Genomic DNA, 18,263 nt, shown 5'->3' with positions numbered 1-18,263 from the left:
ATTAATTTGCTATGTGTATGTAAAATGACTTGATCCACATCACTAAAATTTATCATGCAGATGCTCCATGGAACATGAAACTAATTAACTAACCTACATCTATCTGAACCTGCTTACTGTAGTCAAACCTTGATCAGCCTGTTTGATGTTCACCCCCACACTTCCCTCCACTGCCAAACTGAAAATTCTTCAACACTTCCGGATGTGTCCTGTCAACTGATATTTTCTTTTAGTCAAGTTGTGTCGTGAATCTATTTTCTTTCAAATTCAATTCAGTATTCCCTCATTAGTTATCTGATTTACCCATTCAACTTTCAATATTCTCCTGAAACAATACATTTCAAAAGTTTCTACTCTCTTCTCGTCTGTACCTTCTAACACAGTGGTTCCCACTCTTTTTGAAATCATTATCCCTGAGTGCAATCAGGTATTAGTTAGTACACTCTTCCCCCCACCCCACACACCTTCCTCCCACCACCATTGACATTATGACCTAACTGAACTTTAGAATCAAATCAAATTTTCATGAACTCTCTTACTTTTACAATAATGGATGATGAATTACAATTAGTTTTTATAGTTGTTTTATTAAACTGCAGACTGAGACAGGCAATTAATACTGTTTACTTGTAAAAACCTCTTTTATAGAATGATGAAGCAATTCTCAGTGCATTGCGATTGCTGTCTACAACTCCTCCTCAAAAAGGAATGTGAACTGTCCATACTGAGGATAAACATTTGTTACAAAAGATGCTTCCTCTCTACCATTACTGTCCCTGGAAACACTTGCTTCACCAACACCCTGCATCCCCATTTCAAATCATTCAAGTTAACGCATTATCATCACATAATTAATTCAATATAGAGCACTGACCCACCTACTTGCTTGGAGGTTCACAATGAATTTGACTCCCTGCTCTTCAATCTGATTCTGCATTCCTGATTTCGGGCCAACATCTATCTTCCATAACATCTACCAGGCCACTGAAAACCACAGCCAATTCTTTGAACATTTGACCCCAAGCAAATCAGTCACATTTCCCATTATATTTACACTGAAATTCATTTTTTTTACATTTGCATTCAGAATGGTTCCCATTGCATGTGCACTGAAAATTTGCTCCTGTTTATTATTACCAAAAATTACTTCCTGTACACATGCACTGAAAACTGTACACAAAGTATAAGTATGGAAATTTACTTTTTGAATTTTGGTACTTTTTCAAATTTACACGGAAATCAACTTTTTGCACTTTCTCGTCAAATACTACTCTTTGTAAACTCTTCACTTCTTTATCTGTCTCCAATGCTCTGTACATATCTATCACTGATAACTTGAAAACAGGTTTCTTTACTTTAATGACTTTCCTCCTCTCAGTTGCTTCACACTGCAGCACAATATTACTTAACTCGACCTTCGGTAATTGCTTTACACTTACCACATTACTAATTTCCAAAGCTTTACATTCTTTTACAACAAGATCATTAACTTCAATACTTTCATTTACTACCTGTACACATTCTGTCTCCACATAAAGAACATCAATATGTAGGCCTACATCAACAATTTTCTGTTCAACCCCCAGATCCTGAATATTAACACTGCTTATTTGCACTACATCTGTAATAATTCATTATCATTATTATTATCATCATCATCATCATCATCAACTGCATCAATATTTATGTCTACATCTGTGTGCATTATCACCAGATCAACATCAGTAACAACTTCGCTAACTTTTTCACTTAACACCAACAGACATCCTCTTTATATAGCCCTCTCCCCCTTCTCAATATCAATAGTATTTACCTGCTTTGTATTGGAAATCACTTCATTACTATCTCAAAAGAACATATTGACACTACTATAGTTAAATAATTCTGACAAAAATCAACAACTTCCACTCCCTTATTACATTTGTTTTGAAATACAGTTTAATTTTACAACCTGTGATGACTGAAAGATACTAATTTCAAATCAGAATTTTCTGTTCCATCTTTATTTTTCTCTATGAATTTTGTAAGATTAGCACTAATAATACCAATTCCTTTTTTAAATTTCTTTTAATATCACTAATTCTTCTCATCATCCTTTGAAGCATCTCTCACTGTGTTCAACAAAGACAAGAGTGTTGGCTTATGATGCATATCTTCCCACCCTGTTGTCTTATGGAATTATTTTCTACAGCAGTGCACCTAAAATGAGTAAGTTGTTTACTCTGCAAAAATGAGCACCAAGAATTTTCTGTGAAGTACTTCTTGCAGAAGCTGCTTTAATTACCTTGAAATTCTTACCCTTACTTTACAATACATGTACTCCTTAATGGTTTTCTTTGCCGATAATACAATGTGCATTCAAGGTATAATATCACTGTTTTTTTTTTTTTTTATGACTAGAAACTGAAACATGCAGTTTGTTTTAAAATACGTGTGCACTCATTGTGAATCTCCCTGCTAACAAGTTTTCCAAAGGTCCTCAAGAAATTGGTATACATGAGAATTGTTAATCACCTGAACAGCCATAACATTCTCAGTCAATGTCAGTTTGGTTTCCGGCAAGGCCTATCAATCGATAATGCTATTTTCTATTCTCGAATCTCTTAACAGAAAATTGGCACCAATTGGAATCCTATGTGAGCTATCCAAAGCTTTTGACTGTGTCAACCACAAAATTCTGCTGAATAAAGCAGACTACTCTGGGTTAAATGGAATAATAGGAACATGGATTAAATCCTACCTTTCACATAGGAAACAAAGCGGAATCCCAACTTTATCCAAGTGAGGCACAATCAACACTGGAACGCCTCAAGGCTCAGTACTGGGACCCTTACTGTTTCTCATATTTGTAAATGACATCCCACACATCACCATGTCAGTGAGCAAGTTCACCCTATTCGCTGATGATACTTCTCTTCTAATTGACAAAGCAACAGGGAACAACCGGGCAACATCTGTGAACAATATATTTGATGACCTTCTGAAAAATGGACTCTCTATAAATACACTTCTGGCCATTAAAATTGCTACACCAAGAAAAAATGCAGATAATAAATGGGTATTCATTGGACACATATATTATACTCGAACTGACATGTGATTACATTTTCCCGCAATTTGGGTGCATAGATCCTGAGAAATCAGTACCCAGAACAAGCATCTCTGGCCGTAATAACTGTCTTGATATGCCTGGATATTTAGTCAAACAGAGCATGGATCGCATGTACAGGTACAGCTGTCCATGTAGCTTCAACACGATATGACAGTTCATCAAGAGTAGTGACTGGCGTATTGTGATGAGCCAGTTGCTCGGCCACCATTGACCAGACGTTTTCAATTGGTGAGAGATCTGGAGAATGTGCTGGCCAGGCCAGCAGTTGAACATTTTCAGTATCCAGAAAGGCCCGTACAGGACCTGCAACATGTGATCGTGCATTATTCTGCTGAAATGTAGGGTTTCGCAAGGATCAAATGAAGGGTAGAGCCACGGGTCATAACACATCTGAAATGTAACGTCCACTGTTCAAAGTGCCGTTGATGTGAACAAAAGGTGACCGAGACATGTAACCAATGGCATCCCATACCATAACGCCGGGTGATACGCCAATATGGCGATGTTGAATACAGGCTTCCAATGTGCGTTCACTGCGATGTTGCCAAACACGGATGCGACCATCATGATGCTGTAAACAGAACCTGGATTCATCCGAAAAAATGACGTTTTGCCATTCTTGCACCCAGGTTTGTCATTGAGTACACCATCGCAGGCACTCCTGTCTGTGATGCAGTGTCAAGGGTAACCGCAGCCATGGTCTCCGAGCTGATAGCCCATGCTGCTGCAAACGTCGTCGAACTGTTCGTGCAGATGGTTGCATGATCCGTTACAGCCATGCGGATAAGATGCCTGTCATCTCGACTGCTAGAGATAAGAGGCCGTTGGGTGCAGCACGGCATTCTGTATTACCCTCCTGAACCCACCGATTCCATATTCTGCTAACAGCAATTGGATCTCCACCAACACGAGCAGCAATGTCGCGATATGATAAACCGCAATTGTGATAGGCTACAATCCGACCTTTATCAAAGTCGGAAACGTGGTGGAATGCGTTTCTCCTCCTTACATGAGGCATCACAACAACATTTTACCAGGCAACGCCGGTCAACTACTGTTTGTGTATGAGAAATCGATTGAAACTTGCCTCATGTCAGCACGTTTTAGGTGTCGCCACTGGTGCCAACCTTGTGTGAATGCTCTGAAAAGCTAATCATTTGCACATCACAGCATCTTCTTCCTGTCAGTTAAATTTTGCATCTGTAGCATGTCATCTTCATGGTGTAGCAATTTTAATGACCAGTAGTGTATACAAAATTCATTATGTACGGTTTCATATGGCACATATAGAACTGGGGGATATAAATATAGAATGTAATGGATAACAAATAAAGCAAGTTGACTCAGCTAAGTTCCTGGGTGTGTACATAGACTGCAAGCTAAATTGGACCAACCATATCCTAGATCAGTGCTTCCCAACAGACGCGGACCCCTAGGGGTCCGCGAGCTATGCCAGAGGAGTCCGCAAGATGCGATTAGAATAAAAAATATACTAAATATATCTCGTATGATAACAGATTTTTTGTTTTGACTACTTCCTGCATGAGCAGAGATTTAGCTAATGCTAACTTCTGCGTCTAGTGCCTTCCTAGCGTCAACTGACACCAGCACACTCTAGCGCAAAAATGGAATTAGATAGAGGAAAATAGTTCTGCTGTATGCCCTTAGACTGTGCCCACTGCCTCTTAAGCTCAATATTGTTTCAATAATGAATATGTAATGTTTTTTTAAGGACCAAAAAAAGAAAACGTATAAAAAGACTCTTAATTTGGCTTTTTTAGGTACCTGATACTGTGGTACGACAAGGTACCAATCATGCTCGATGAGGGGGTCCTCGAGCAAATTTTGTTGGGAACCCCTGTCCTAGATCTAGAAAAAAGGCTACATTCTGCAACATTTGCCTTACGCATAATTGCATCAACCACACATAAGGAGCCATAAGTGCTGCTTATTTCGGATATTTCCATGCACTTTTGGCTTTTGGAATCATCTTTTGGGGCAACCAGCCCTTGGCAAAATAAAAAGTTTTTATTGCTCAGAAGAGAGCTATATGTATCATGAGTGGTGTGCAACCAAGGCACTCATGCAGAAATCTGTTTAGGAAACTACAGGTATTTACAATGATATCTCAGTACACATACTCCCTTGTATGTTTCTTTAATAAAAACCACTCTCTCTTCAAAACTAATGGTGAATATCATGGTCACAACACAAGGTCAAAAGAGGACTTTCATAGTAACCAGTCAAACTATACCCTTGTACAGAAAGAATAAATTATACAGACATCAAAATTTACAATGCTCTATCCAGTGTCATCAAAAGTCTTGCTCCTGAAACACTAAAGTGCAAGAGTAAACTGAAGTAATACCTAATACAAAAGTCATTCTATTCGATTAGTGAATGTTTTAGTACACAGGAGCAAGTTTTTATTATACAACCAAGTTAGCCACGCAATGTAAGCATAAATGATACTATTTGTTGCTGTAATGTTATATTGTTGCTCAAATACTTTGATATTATTAATCTCAATGTGTACACATAAGTGTTAATTCTGATGTCCCATGTTCTTAGAAAGAGTTTTGTAATGAATTAACCATATTGTGTGCCGCTGTATTGTTAATATTGTAAAAATATTGACTTGTTCCATATCCTTGTAATTGCATTGCTATCAGGATCAACAGAACTCGCAATAAAATAAAATAAATGTGTGACAGAGATGTCACCACTGTTTGGCACACATAACTTTAGTGGTAGTGGTAAGAGTGAGAACCATTTTTCATACTTAAAAAGATGTTTTTTTTGCTGCAAGAAAAGCCTATAATCATTCATTTTCTTCAATTGTGTGGTATGTCACTGATTTAAATTTATCACCAGTCAAGAAAGAAATGTGGTGATAATGTCATGGATGTGTCTAATGCGTGTTCATGGGTGTAACAGTTCAAAGAAGGCAGAATGTCATGTGATAACAAACTGAGACAATGCATTGCACCAGATAGTCTGAAAATATGAGCTAGCAAGTGGAGAAAGGGGTTTTGGAGGATCAGTTTATGAGTGTGAATTACACTGCTTCCAAAGTTGGTATTTCCATGGGATCCACACACACAATCCTGCATGAAGATCTGAAAATGTGAAAAGTGTCCTCCAGGTGGGTGCCGCTAATGGTGACAGATGACTGCAAGGTTGCGCATGTAGTATGTTTCCAGGGAATGTTGACATATGATGATTGCATACATGGGACTTCCTTTCCATCATGACAATGGATGAGACTTGGTTGCCATTTTTCAATCCTCGAATGAAGTGCCACTGCAGTTTCATTGTGACAACAACTCTGAAGTAATTTCTCATGCTCCCTACTCACCTGACCTGGTTCATATTGACTTTTGGCTGTTTCCAACAATCTAAGTCACTCTTTATGGTTGCGCATTCACTAGCCATATTGCTATTGGAGCAGCAACTTTCCAGTGATCGAACCAGACAGCTAAGGAAGCATTTGAAGAGGCAATGGAATCATGGCATGAACATTGTGAAAAATGTGTATGGTTGCAGGAGATTATGTCAAGAGACGACAAAAGTTTCACTGTTTTCATATGATTAGCTCATGAGAGAAAGAACTAAGGAGTTGTAACTTCAACGCACTCCATAAAAAATAAGTTTCACCTGAATGCAATTTTGCACAGTCACACAAAAAAGGCACAAAAACAGTTTTATTGCAAAGTTTTCTGCCTTCTCTAGGGTTCAAAATGGACTCATATTCTTTGGTGGATAGATATTCAACAAACTCCCAGTTAACATAAGTTCAGAAATTTGATATCCGTACAAACTAAAATGAAAATTAAAATCATACCTCATTAGCCACTCTTTCTACAAATTACTTGAAAATCTAGATTCAAGGAATGAAAAATTGTTAGCGGCATGGTGAGTAGCAGTGTTTATTATAAAGCTGCATGACAAGTAGCAATGTACTGTGAACTGGACTCAGTGTTTACACACATAAGTAAATACACTGCCGGAGAGAAAAAAATCAGTACACCTGTAACAATGATGTCAGTTTTGATTGATGATGGCGTATGTCCCCTGGAGGATAGGAGATATACTGATAAAGGTTTCAATGTTGTCCATGAACAGATAGCATAATGGCATAGCTACCAGAATACTATCTGTGTCTACTCTTAAATAGAGAATGCTCATAGCAGAAGGCTCAATGTGGTGGAGGCACATGAAGCAAGCATGCAGCCATGCCATGGACACTCGTGCTTTCTAAAGCCAACTGAGCGAGTTTGAAAGGGGTCAAATTGTGGCCTTACAAGTGGCAGGATGGTTCTTTTGGAGAACTGCTACAGAAGCTGGATGTGTCGCATCAGTTGTGCAGCTATGCTGATATCGTCATCATGTGCATATTCTCACACCCGCAGAAGAGGTTCTGGATACCCATGCAGCATAGATACCCTCTGGTATTGTCATATTGTCTGCTGGCATTATCATATTGTCAGCAGTGGCAGATCATACAGCTATCACAGCACAGATCAGAATGTTTGTGAGCCCACACATGTCAACAGGAACTGTTACACAGTGGGACTAAGAATATACACACCTCTAGCCTGACTCACAGCACAGTATCAATGTGCACAGCTCAACTGATGCAGGCAGAGGATCACTTGGAAGATGGAATGGCACACCGTATTCTACAGTGATTAAAGTACATTCTGCCCGCATGCAAGTGATGGTTGACTGTGCCTAAAATGTAGAGCTGGTGAGTGCTGTCCCATAGAGTCCATACTGGCCCAACATTGGTCTGTGCGCGATAAGCTACAATTCTTGTTCATCTTTGCTGTTTCTACAGGGGACACTAACTAGCGCTTGGTATGTGCACAACATTGTTAGGCCTGTTCTTTTGCCATTCTTGCAGCAGGAAAGTGATGTATTGTTCCAAAAGGATAATGCTCACCCACACACTACCTGTAAGACTCAATGTGCTCTGCAAGAAGTGCACCAACTTCTCTGGCCACTACAACCTCTGGACTTGTCGCAAATAGAGCGCATGTGGGATACAATTGGACGAGAAGTAGGGGGGGGGGGGGGGGTTGTTGGTTGTTTGAGGGAGGAGACCAGACAACGAGGTCATTGGTCTCATCAGATTATGGAAGGGCAGGGATGGAAGTCGGCCATGCCCTTTCAAAGGAACCATCCCGGCATTTGCCTGGAGCAATTTAGGGAAATCGCGGAAGACCTAAATCAGGTTGGCTGGACATGGTATTGAACCACCTTCCTCCCGAGAAATGACTCATGTGACTCATCAACCAACAATTCTTACACAACTACGTGAAGAGGTCGAGCAGGAGAGAACAGTACTCACCATCTGCATGATAGACTGGATGCCAGAGTCAGTGCCCGCATTGCAGCCCAAGGTGGTTACACCCTGTACTAACATGCTTGTTTCAGCATGGGTCAATACCTGGTACATGAGAACCACTTGTGATATTGATCTGTAAATATGATAATTGGACAGGAATTTCACATTATGCAAGACACCTTTGTGATTTCCAAGCAGATATGTTTCAGTACTTTTTGTGTTACCTTTAGTGGGTTTGTTTATTTGTTGCATACCAAGAGTGTAGTGTACAGCACTCCCTCTAATACGGATGGAGAAGCGGAGCAGTGAACGGAGCTGTTTTATTAAGATTTACAATATAATTTACCACTGGTTGAAAGAATTCATAAGTCTCTGCAGAGACAACTGCAGTATTGCATCTGAATACTGGAACATCTTAACTAACAGGTGTGAGTGTACAGGAAATTGTAACATGTAAATTCCTGAAGTGGTACAGTATTACTTATAAAGGAACACCAAAGGTGAAATTTGAGCTCAGTTACATGGGGATTTAATCAAAAATACATCTGTACTGATTACAAGAATATTTCATACTATACTCAGTGGCGTTGCAGAACTACACATTTACCATTATCTTGCAAACAGTTCGTTTACAGACCTGTGTTTACTGGAATGTTTTTTATTCTATTATTGTATACTTTCATTCTTTCTCAGTTTTCACAACTAATTACAAGGGACATATCACAAATAATCCAAAGGTTGATATTACTGGCTAGCCGGTGTGACCGAGCGGTTCTAGGCGCTTCAGTCTGGAACCGCGCAACCGCTGCAGTTGCAGGTTCGAATCCTGCCTCGGGCATGGATGTGTGTGATGTCCTTAGGTTAGTTAGGTTTAAGTAGTTCTAAGTTCTAGGGGACTGGTGACCTCAGATGTTAAGTACCATAGTGCTCAGAGCCATTTGAACCATTTGATATTATTGTGGCTTCTTTAACGCTACAATGATAAATACCACCAGATGTAGTTGGGAACTTGAGGAAGAAGCAAATGTTTTTGTTTTTTCACTGTTCACTGTAACATAAAATTGGCAAGAGGTAGAAATGGAGCCAGCAGGAGACTTGGTTACTGTGACTGTTGAAGACCAGAGGTTGTACATCAAGATTGAACCTTTATGTGCCAAAAACACAATAGAAATCCACAGAGTGGAAGTGAAGTTTGTAGTGAGTTTATAGAGGGTTATAGTACAATTTTGTGTTGGCGTTTTTAGGGGGAGGGGGATGTGGGCTCAGACAAGCACCTATGACAATCTAAGACCCAGAAGGCCAAAAACATCAACAGATAAATGAAGTGCGACACTTGTGGTGGAAGCTCTTGGAGAAGATCACAGTGTTACTTATGAGGAACTCTGTAACCACAAGAGTTCCCTCAGCATTAGTATTCCATATTCTCACACCCAATTTGGAGAAGAGAAAAATTTCTGTGCGATGGGTCCCACACTGACTGCTGAAGAGAAGCATAAATGTCTGGACATTGCAACCTTGGTCAGACAATGATTTGACTGTGAAGGTCAAGGATTCTTGTGTCAAATTGTCACTATTGATGAAATGTAGATTACAGACTTTGAACCAGAATTGAAACCACGGTCCAAAGTGTAGTCCTTCAGATTCTCCACATCCAAAAAACCTCTACATGCTCAATCAAATGATAATTTTTGTTTGTGATCACCAAGAAATCTTCTTGTCAGACAGAGTCCCATGTGGAACAAGTGTCACAGCAGTGAATTATTGTATCTTCATGCTAAACCAGTGCCAAAAAATGCACAATACCCAACCTCAGTTGCTCAAGGCTGGGCCACCCATTCTCCACGATAATGCTCACCCACATATTGATAATGTTGTAGTCCAAAAGCTGCACGAATATAGATGGGAAGTGTTGCCATATCCCTTCTACAGCCCTGACATGAGTCCCCCAGACTTCAGCTTCTTCTCAAAGCTGAAAAAACTTATGTGTGGATGTCATTATCTTCCACTGGAAGAGCTTTCTATCACTGTTACCCAAGCCACTTGACAGATGAATGGAAGTGGAGTCCTGGATCGAATAATATAGTTTCTGAGATGTTGGGATCAGTCATAGAGAAGCTAGGGCTCTATATTGAAGAACTGTAAAGAGACACTGAAAAAATAATTAATAAATAAATGTGTAAGTGAAAAAAATTTGCGTGCGTTATTTATGAAATGTCCCTCGTATGGTACAGCCTGTACAATAACATACTGTACCCCTTCCAAGAGAAAATTTTCCTTATGGTACAAAGAATAATACAAATAATAAGAGAATATCAATGTGGTCAACCACTATACTTATATGCAAAGCATGGCACACTAACCAAGGCAAACATTCAACTGGTGGGCCAAAAATTGAACAGAAGTCATGATGGGATGAGAAATATGGGCAGCCCATTCTTCAACAAACAACCAGTATCTATTCGAAATAAATACAGTGTGTTTAATAATATTAAAAGGAAACACACTTTTTATTCTGTTGATCAGCATCTGAAGCCACATCTGCATTAATCACATAACTTCCCCTTTCCCCCAAATAACTAAAATCTTGAGAGAAATATGTTGTGAAAACACTATGTACACAGTGATCAGCTATGCACATAGTTTATTTTTATTATTATATCTTGTTCCAACAAATAATCTATTTGTCCTCCATCTTGTATCTCTGGCAACTGTAAAATTGATGCACCATATGAATGAATAAAAGTTCCTTTCATTTCAGATCATTCCTCAACTCCTTCTGTTGTCCATGTTGGCACACTTTTTTTTCAAGTCTCCACATCACTGAAGCTGTAGAAGATCAGGAACAAAGCTAGCAGACTTCTAGCATCTCTTAACCTCTGCCTGAATTGACAGGTATGACCACAATATAGCTATCTACACTAATCATTACTTACTGCCCCCACCACTTCTCTCCTCTGTTCCTATTCTCCTGCCCTATTCCCACACGAGCATTCAAGATCTGCCACTCTTCCTCTACAATTGTTGAGTGACAGACAATATTACTACGGGTCAAATGGTGAGGCATTCGTAGACATGTTTTTTCCTATCATTTCTTTCTACTATGCAACAATTTCCACATCTGTCGATTGTGACAATACCGGTAGTTATCGTGCCTCGACAGACTATTAGATGCAGAGTGACTTCTTGTTAACAGGTAGCACTATATTCCACTTCTCTAAAATAGCAGAATCTATCACAGAGGCTCTTATATACCAATTCACTGAAATAGACTTAATCTATGCGTAGAATTTAGCTTTTAATTGGCTTGGACTTTCAGGCAGGGTACTATACATTCCTTAGGATGTAAATAAATTAAATTCATTGCTCCAGAAAGTATCTCCAATGGGATACCGAATGAATGAGAGTAAATGAACATGTTGGCCCCAGAACCTTTTATGATATAGCAGTACTGTTTTTACTTGGTATTATTTACAGTTCTGGTTTTGGCAAATATTTCTTCCGCAAATTGGTTACCGTTTAGCATTAAAGTGGCTATCAGTGGATAAATCCAACTCAACACACCATACTCACTATTTTATTGTATTGTATTTATTGGTCCAGTAAATCTTACATGTACAATACAGCACATCAGATATTTGACAGGTCAAAGTATATCTTACAATTAAAACACTTTAGAAACTAGAAAATTATGTTCACAAAATTTTACAGCACTTCATATACTGGGCAAGTCAATGTGTAAGTTATAATTAAACCACATTAGAAATTTGAAGTTTACAACTGAATACATGTATAAGCCAATATTAACAATTACAGTATTTGCATGATCCTCACTTAAGCTCTAAGGATTTTTGAGGAACTCTTCTACACTTCACATACTGGGCAAGTCGTTATACAACTTATACTTGAACCCCATTAGAAACTTGAGAATTACATCTGAATGTATTTATAGGCCAGTATTAATGATTACACTATTTGCATAATCATCACTTAGACTCTCGAGAATTTTGGAGGAACTCTTCCACGCTATAAAAGCAATGTGTCAACAGATATTCTTTTAATGCTGCTTTAACATTTTTTACATCAGTCTTTACTTTAATTTCTCTTGGCAGTTTATTGTAGATAATTTTTCCATGGTGTAATGTTCCTTTCTGGCACAAACTGGTTTTTGTATGGAGTACATGAAAGTCAGTTTTCTGTCTTGTATTATGATGATGAACATTTTCATTTTTGGGGAGGATACTAGGATTTGTTATCGTATATTTCTTTATAAACATCGCACTTTCAAATAGGAAAATACATGGAAGGGGAAGAACTATCATCAGTGAATTATCTTTAACCTTTTATTTTCAATTTCTGAATGCGCTATGACAGAAGGTCAATCAATGGTTTCATTAGCGGAACTCAGCATCCCTAATCGAGCGAGAAAAAATCGCAAATCTATGCGCAAACAAAGATTATTATTCGTATGTTTGGGTGAATTCCATTAACTACTGCCGACGAAGGGTATATCCATGAACACACATTTCGGCTATGCACAACAGCCTGTCGATTTTAGTCACGATAAAGAACATTCTTTAAATATACCTTCTTTTTTGCGATTCCTATAAACATTTGTATGGCACTCAAATCATATATGATAAGAAAAACGAGAATATCTGAAAAAATCAACCTAAATTAAAACAAAAAATGTATGATATACTGGATAAAATTCGGTGGAAACTGGAAACCACAGAAAGTACGTGTTTACATGCCGCTGAGTGGTTCAACACCTGACTGTGATTCCCCTTTTCCAGCATAGCCAACAGTTCGTTTTGACTTTTAAAACTCGTAATTTGTGTCGCCTATACTGTGAATTTCATCAAGCATTAGTAATTTTGGCCGTGTAACAAAAGAATATGTATGCAATGACAATATAGATGGTTTTCAGTATGCGCATTTGTGATTATTGTGTTCTGCTTACGCGGGCATTTCAGACGAAGCGCTCACTTGTATTGATTTCGCCGTCGCTTCTGCGCAAGCTCGGAGTTCACGAAGTTTGTCCGACTAAAAATAAAGGGGGTGCGTCGCGTGAGCGCTGTAGTGGTGATGGGCTAATTAAGGTCTACAGTCTACCGCACATTGTAGAACGAGGACGCCGCTTGTGTTCACAGCGGTGGGAACGAACAGCTGTGGCGTCTTACAGGTAGAGCACTACTAACAATTAATCGTTGCCGAAGTGAAAGCAGTAGTGTTCAGTCGAAGCAGAAGCTTGTACTCAGCTGTAGTTCAGTTCAGTTCACGTGAATTTTGGATTACCGGTAGAGCAATAAGTAATATGACGAAAAAAGTATCCCTTTCAACAAGAAATATCTGCTCACATTTAAGTAAATGAGCTACGTAATTAATTTTTAATGCCATCATATGGCGATTGCGGCAATAACATTGTATCCCATCCTTGAGAAAGCACATTGCATAACCTGTCAGATAAAGACCACATTGCGTAAAGAAACCGTCGGTATGTCCAAAAATGCAGTGAATTTATTTATTCACGTTTGGGTGATGTTAAGTATTTCATTGTGTTTTACGGGTTAGGTAACGCAGTGAAGACTTAAGTGTTAAAACAAAAACAAAACAAAAAAAAAGCCGAAAGATAGCTTATTCGGCGACAGTTTTATTTTAAACATGTATGTGTTAAATCCCTTCCTGATTAGTTCACGAAATAAAATAAGGCATAGATCTATCATTCTAGTAAGGAAATTTCTCATTGCCAGAAAAATTATGTGATTTTTTTTAGTGCCCCGTGTAGCTGTCACACTGCAGTTTTCAGATTATTCCTTTGGTTAGTACAGTGTGGAAATATGGAATAAGCACATTGCAAGGCTTTGTGGAAAATAGTGTAACAAAAACTACTATTTTTCTTATTAAGTTCTGACAATTATTAATGATTTGTGGATACTTCGTGAGCAATATCATAATATAACCAACTTCTGTCATTTTACAGCAACATGCAAAGTATTAATAAAGCCAGACATACCATAGTATAAGCATAACCAAGCACACATCTAGTAATACAGAGTTTATGCACATGTGCAAATATAGTCAATTGTTCAAATATTTCTACTTGCCATTGTATGTGTAGACATGCCACTTAAATTTTTAAAACATGGAACTCCATATAATTAGCACACAAAAATCTGATACAAATAAGCAGTAAACAAAGTTCTGCTCTTCTACTTCACCTAAAAAAATATCATTGCCAAAACTGCAAAAACATGACATTTACATGGTACCAAACAAACAAAACAAAACAAGAGTTCATAAGCTACACATAAAACATATCACTGCTAACACCGTAAAACCATGACATTTATACTATACCAAATAAGCAGAACCATAGTTCATAAGCTACACATTTGAGTAGATGTCTACAACATGGAATTTACATGTTACTTGCCATATTCAACATGTAATTTACTTTCCAGTACTGGCTCTTGTAGGTACAAAGTGGACATCCACATTAGTGTACTTCGTGTGTTTGGGTTACTCATAATTCCCAGCCAACCTGACTGAGCTTGATGGCTGCGTACAGCCTCCAGTGTTGCAGTTTCACTGAAGAGTTAAATCATCCATAGGACTTCTTTTACAGCTTCACTGGCAACTAAAAGCTCAGCTTCAGCTGTTGATGAGGCCACACAGTTTGCTGATAAAGTTTACTGCTGTACTCAAAGAGAAGTATGCTTGCAGGACAGCAAGTAGTTGGTTCACTGGCATATTCAGCAGAAGTAAATATTTTCAGCTCTCTAGTAGGTCTAGGTCGTTACTGAAACCCGGGTATCATTTTCACTTTGACGTATTGTAAGATTTAAGATATGTTTAATCATTAACTATCTTCTGGTTTTTCCAGAAGCTGTGAGATAGCTTACAACAACAAAATTTCTAAAATTGTCGCTACAGCCAAATACGTCAACCATGCTAATGCTTCTTAATAGGTGGATTGAGTTGTCGTACCTTTTAGTTCTACCATCTGCACAAATTTCTCAGATGGTGGTAAGACAATTTGCTTTTGCCATATTAAATTAGATGATGATATGGTCCATCTGGTGACTCATAAAAACGGAATTATCTCCATCATATTTTTAAAAAATTCCAGCAGTTGGTACCACAAACTAGAATTCCATTTTCAGTCTTGTTGAAAGCCATTGATGCTAATTATCATTAGAAATGCAGTAATACAGACAGAGATGTATCCTGTTATACAGTGGGCCTAATCCAAAATTGAGCATTAAAAAATGAATCGTAATTTAAATATTTTGGAGATCATTTTAAGCTTTAAAGACTCGTAAAGTGCGTGCATATCATACCAATCTTATCATAAAATCCCTTAAACAGCTCCAGATATTTTTCTTCTTATGGTAGACTTTATATAAATGATGACATCACACCAGAGTGTGTTTTGTTTAAACATTAATGAGATCCAGTCCTCAACAATACTCAAAGTATGCCGCATTGTGTAACATGACCGTTCCATTATAAGCAGGACCATCACATTGACTGAAACTGTGTAGAACTAGGTCTCATCTGTGATGATACACTTTCTACATGTTCTGCATGAAAATCCTGTTTGTTAGAGAATTCATCATATCCTATCTGTTATTTTGTCAAAGTTCATGTAAGGCTTCTCTTCCAACTTTTCAATTTCTTTTTTCAGTGATGATGGACATTTACTCCATCTGGTGTCCTTATTCCACCAGAGTATTTCTGTGACCAGCCTTCTCTTAAGCTTGAAACAGTTGGATCTTTGAGTTTTTATATATATATATATATACACACACACACACACACACACACACACCTGCTTGTGTCTGTGTATGTGTGGATGGATATGTGTGTGTATGCGAGGGTATACCTGTCCTTTTTTCCCCCTAAGGTAAGTCTTTCCGCTCCCGGGATTGGAATGACTCCTTACCCTCTCCCTTAAAACCCACATCCTTTCGTCTTTCCCTCTCCTTCCCTCTTTCCTGATGAAGCAACCGCTGGTTGTGAAAGCTAGAATCGACCTGCCAGCGCTTTTGAGAAGATGTGACTTACCAAACGAAAGCGCTGGCAGGTTGATAGACACACAAACAAACACAAACATACACACAAAATTCAAGCTTTCGCAACAAACGGTTGCTTCATCAGGAAAGAGGGAAGGAGAGGGAAAGACGAAAGGATGTGGGTTTTAAGGGAGAGGGTAAGGAGTCATTCCGATCCCGGGAGCAGAAAGACTTACCTTAGGGGGAAAAAAGGACAGGTATACACTCGCACACACACACATATCCATCCGCACATACACAGACACAAGCAGACATTTGTAAAGGCAAAGAGTTTGGGCAGAGATGTCAGTCGAGGCGGAAGTAAAGAGGCAAAGATGTTGTTGAAAGACAGGTGAGGTATGAGCGGCGGCAACTTAAAATTAGTGGAGGTTGAGGCCTGGCGGATAACGAGAAGAGAGGATATACTGAAGGGCAAGTTCCCATCTCTGGAGTTCTGACAGGTTGGTGTTAGTGGGAAGTATCCAGATAACACGGACGGTGTAACACTGTGCCAAGATGTGCTGGCCGTGCACCAAGGCATGTTTAGCCACAGGGTGATCCTCATTACCAACAAACACTGTCTGCCTGTGTCCATTCATGCGAGTGGACAGTTTGTTGCTGGTCATTCCCACATAGAAAGCTTCACAGTGTAGGCAGGTCAGTTGGTAAATCACGTGGGTGCTTTCACACGTGGCTCTGCCTTTGATCGTGTACACCTTCCGGGTTACAGGACTGGAGTAGGTGGTGGTGGGAGGGTGCATGGGACAGGTTTTACACTGGGGGGCGATTACGAGGGTAGGAGCCAGAGGGTAGGGAAGGTGGTTTGGTGATTTCATAGGGATGAACTAAGAGGTTACGAAGGTTAGGTGGACGGCGGAAAGACACTCTTGGTGGGGTGGGGAGGATTTCATGAAGGATGGATCTCATTTCAGGGCAGGATTTGAGGAAGTCGTATCCCTGCTGGAGAGCCACATTCAGAGTCTGATCCAGTCCCGGAAAGTATCCTGTCACAAGTGGGGCACTTTTGGGGTTCTTCTGTGGGAGGTTCTGGGTTTGGAGGGATGAGGAAGTGGCTCTGGTTATTTGCTTCTGTACCAGGTCGGGAGGGTAGTTGCGGGATGCGAAAGCTGTTTTCAGGTTGTTGGTGTAATGGTTCAGGGATTCCGGACTGGAGCAGATTTGTTTGCCACGAAGACCTAGGCTGTAGGGAAGGGACCGTTTGATGTGGAATGGGTGGCAGCTGTCATAATGGAGGTACAGTTGCTTGTTGGTGGGTTTGATGTGGACGTATGTGTGAAGCTGGCCATTGGACAGATGGAGGTCAACGTCAAGGAAAGTGGCATGGAATTTAGATTAGGACCAGGTGAATCTGATGGAACCAAAGGAGTTGAGGCTGGAGAGGAAGTTCTGGAGTTCTTCTTCACTGTGAGTCCAGATCATGAAGATGTCATCAATAAATCTGTACCAAACTTTGGGTTTGCAGGCCTGGGTAACCAAGAAGGCTTCCTCTAAGCGACCCATGAATTGGTTACCCAGGCCTGCAAACCCAAAGTTTGGTACAGATTTATTGATGACATCTTCATGATCTGGACTCACAGTGAAGAAGAACTCCAGAACTTCCTCTCCAACCTCAACTCCTTTGGTTCCATCAGATTCACCTGGTCCTAATCTAAATTCCATGCCACTTTCCTTGACGTTGACCTCCATCTGTCCAATGGTCAGCTTCACACATCCGTCCACATCAAAC

General features: G+C 39.4%; 1 protein-coding gene across 2 annotated transcripts in view; it reads left to right on the top strand.

Moving 5' to 3' along the window:
• Window positions 1-13,497: 13,497 nt before the first annotated feature.
• LOC126416519 (neutral and basic amino acid transport protein rBAT-like) overlaps window positions 13,498-18,263 on the top strand; it is an 83,024-nt gene continuing 78,258 nt past the window's right edge. For both annotated transcript variants that reach the window (XM_050084264.1, XM_050084262.1), the window contains exon 1: window positions 13,498-13,644. The gene's annotated coding sequence lies outside the window, so the exon portion shown is untranslated. The remainder of the gene's footprint in view (window positions 13,645-18,263) is intronic.

This window comes from Schistocerca serialis, chromosome 8, assembly GCF_023864345.2.
Source record: "Schistocerca serialis cubense isolate TAMUIC-IGC-003099 chromosome 8, iqSchSeri2.2, whole genome shotgun sequence".
In the NCBI taxonomy this organism is placed as follows: Eukaryota; Metazoa; Arthropoda; class Insecta; order Orthoptera; family Acrididae; genus Schistocerca; species Schistocerca serialis.
The sequence above is the reverse complement of the archived record's forward strand: the minus strand, read 5'-3'. Positions and strand labels throughout refer to the sequence as shown.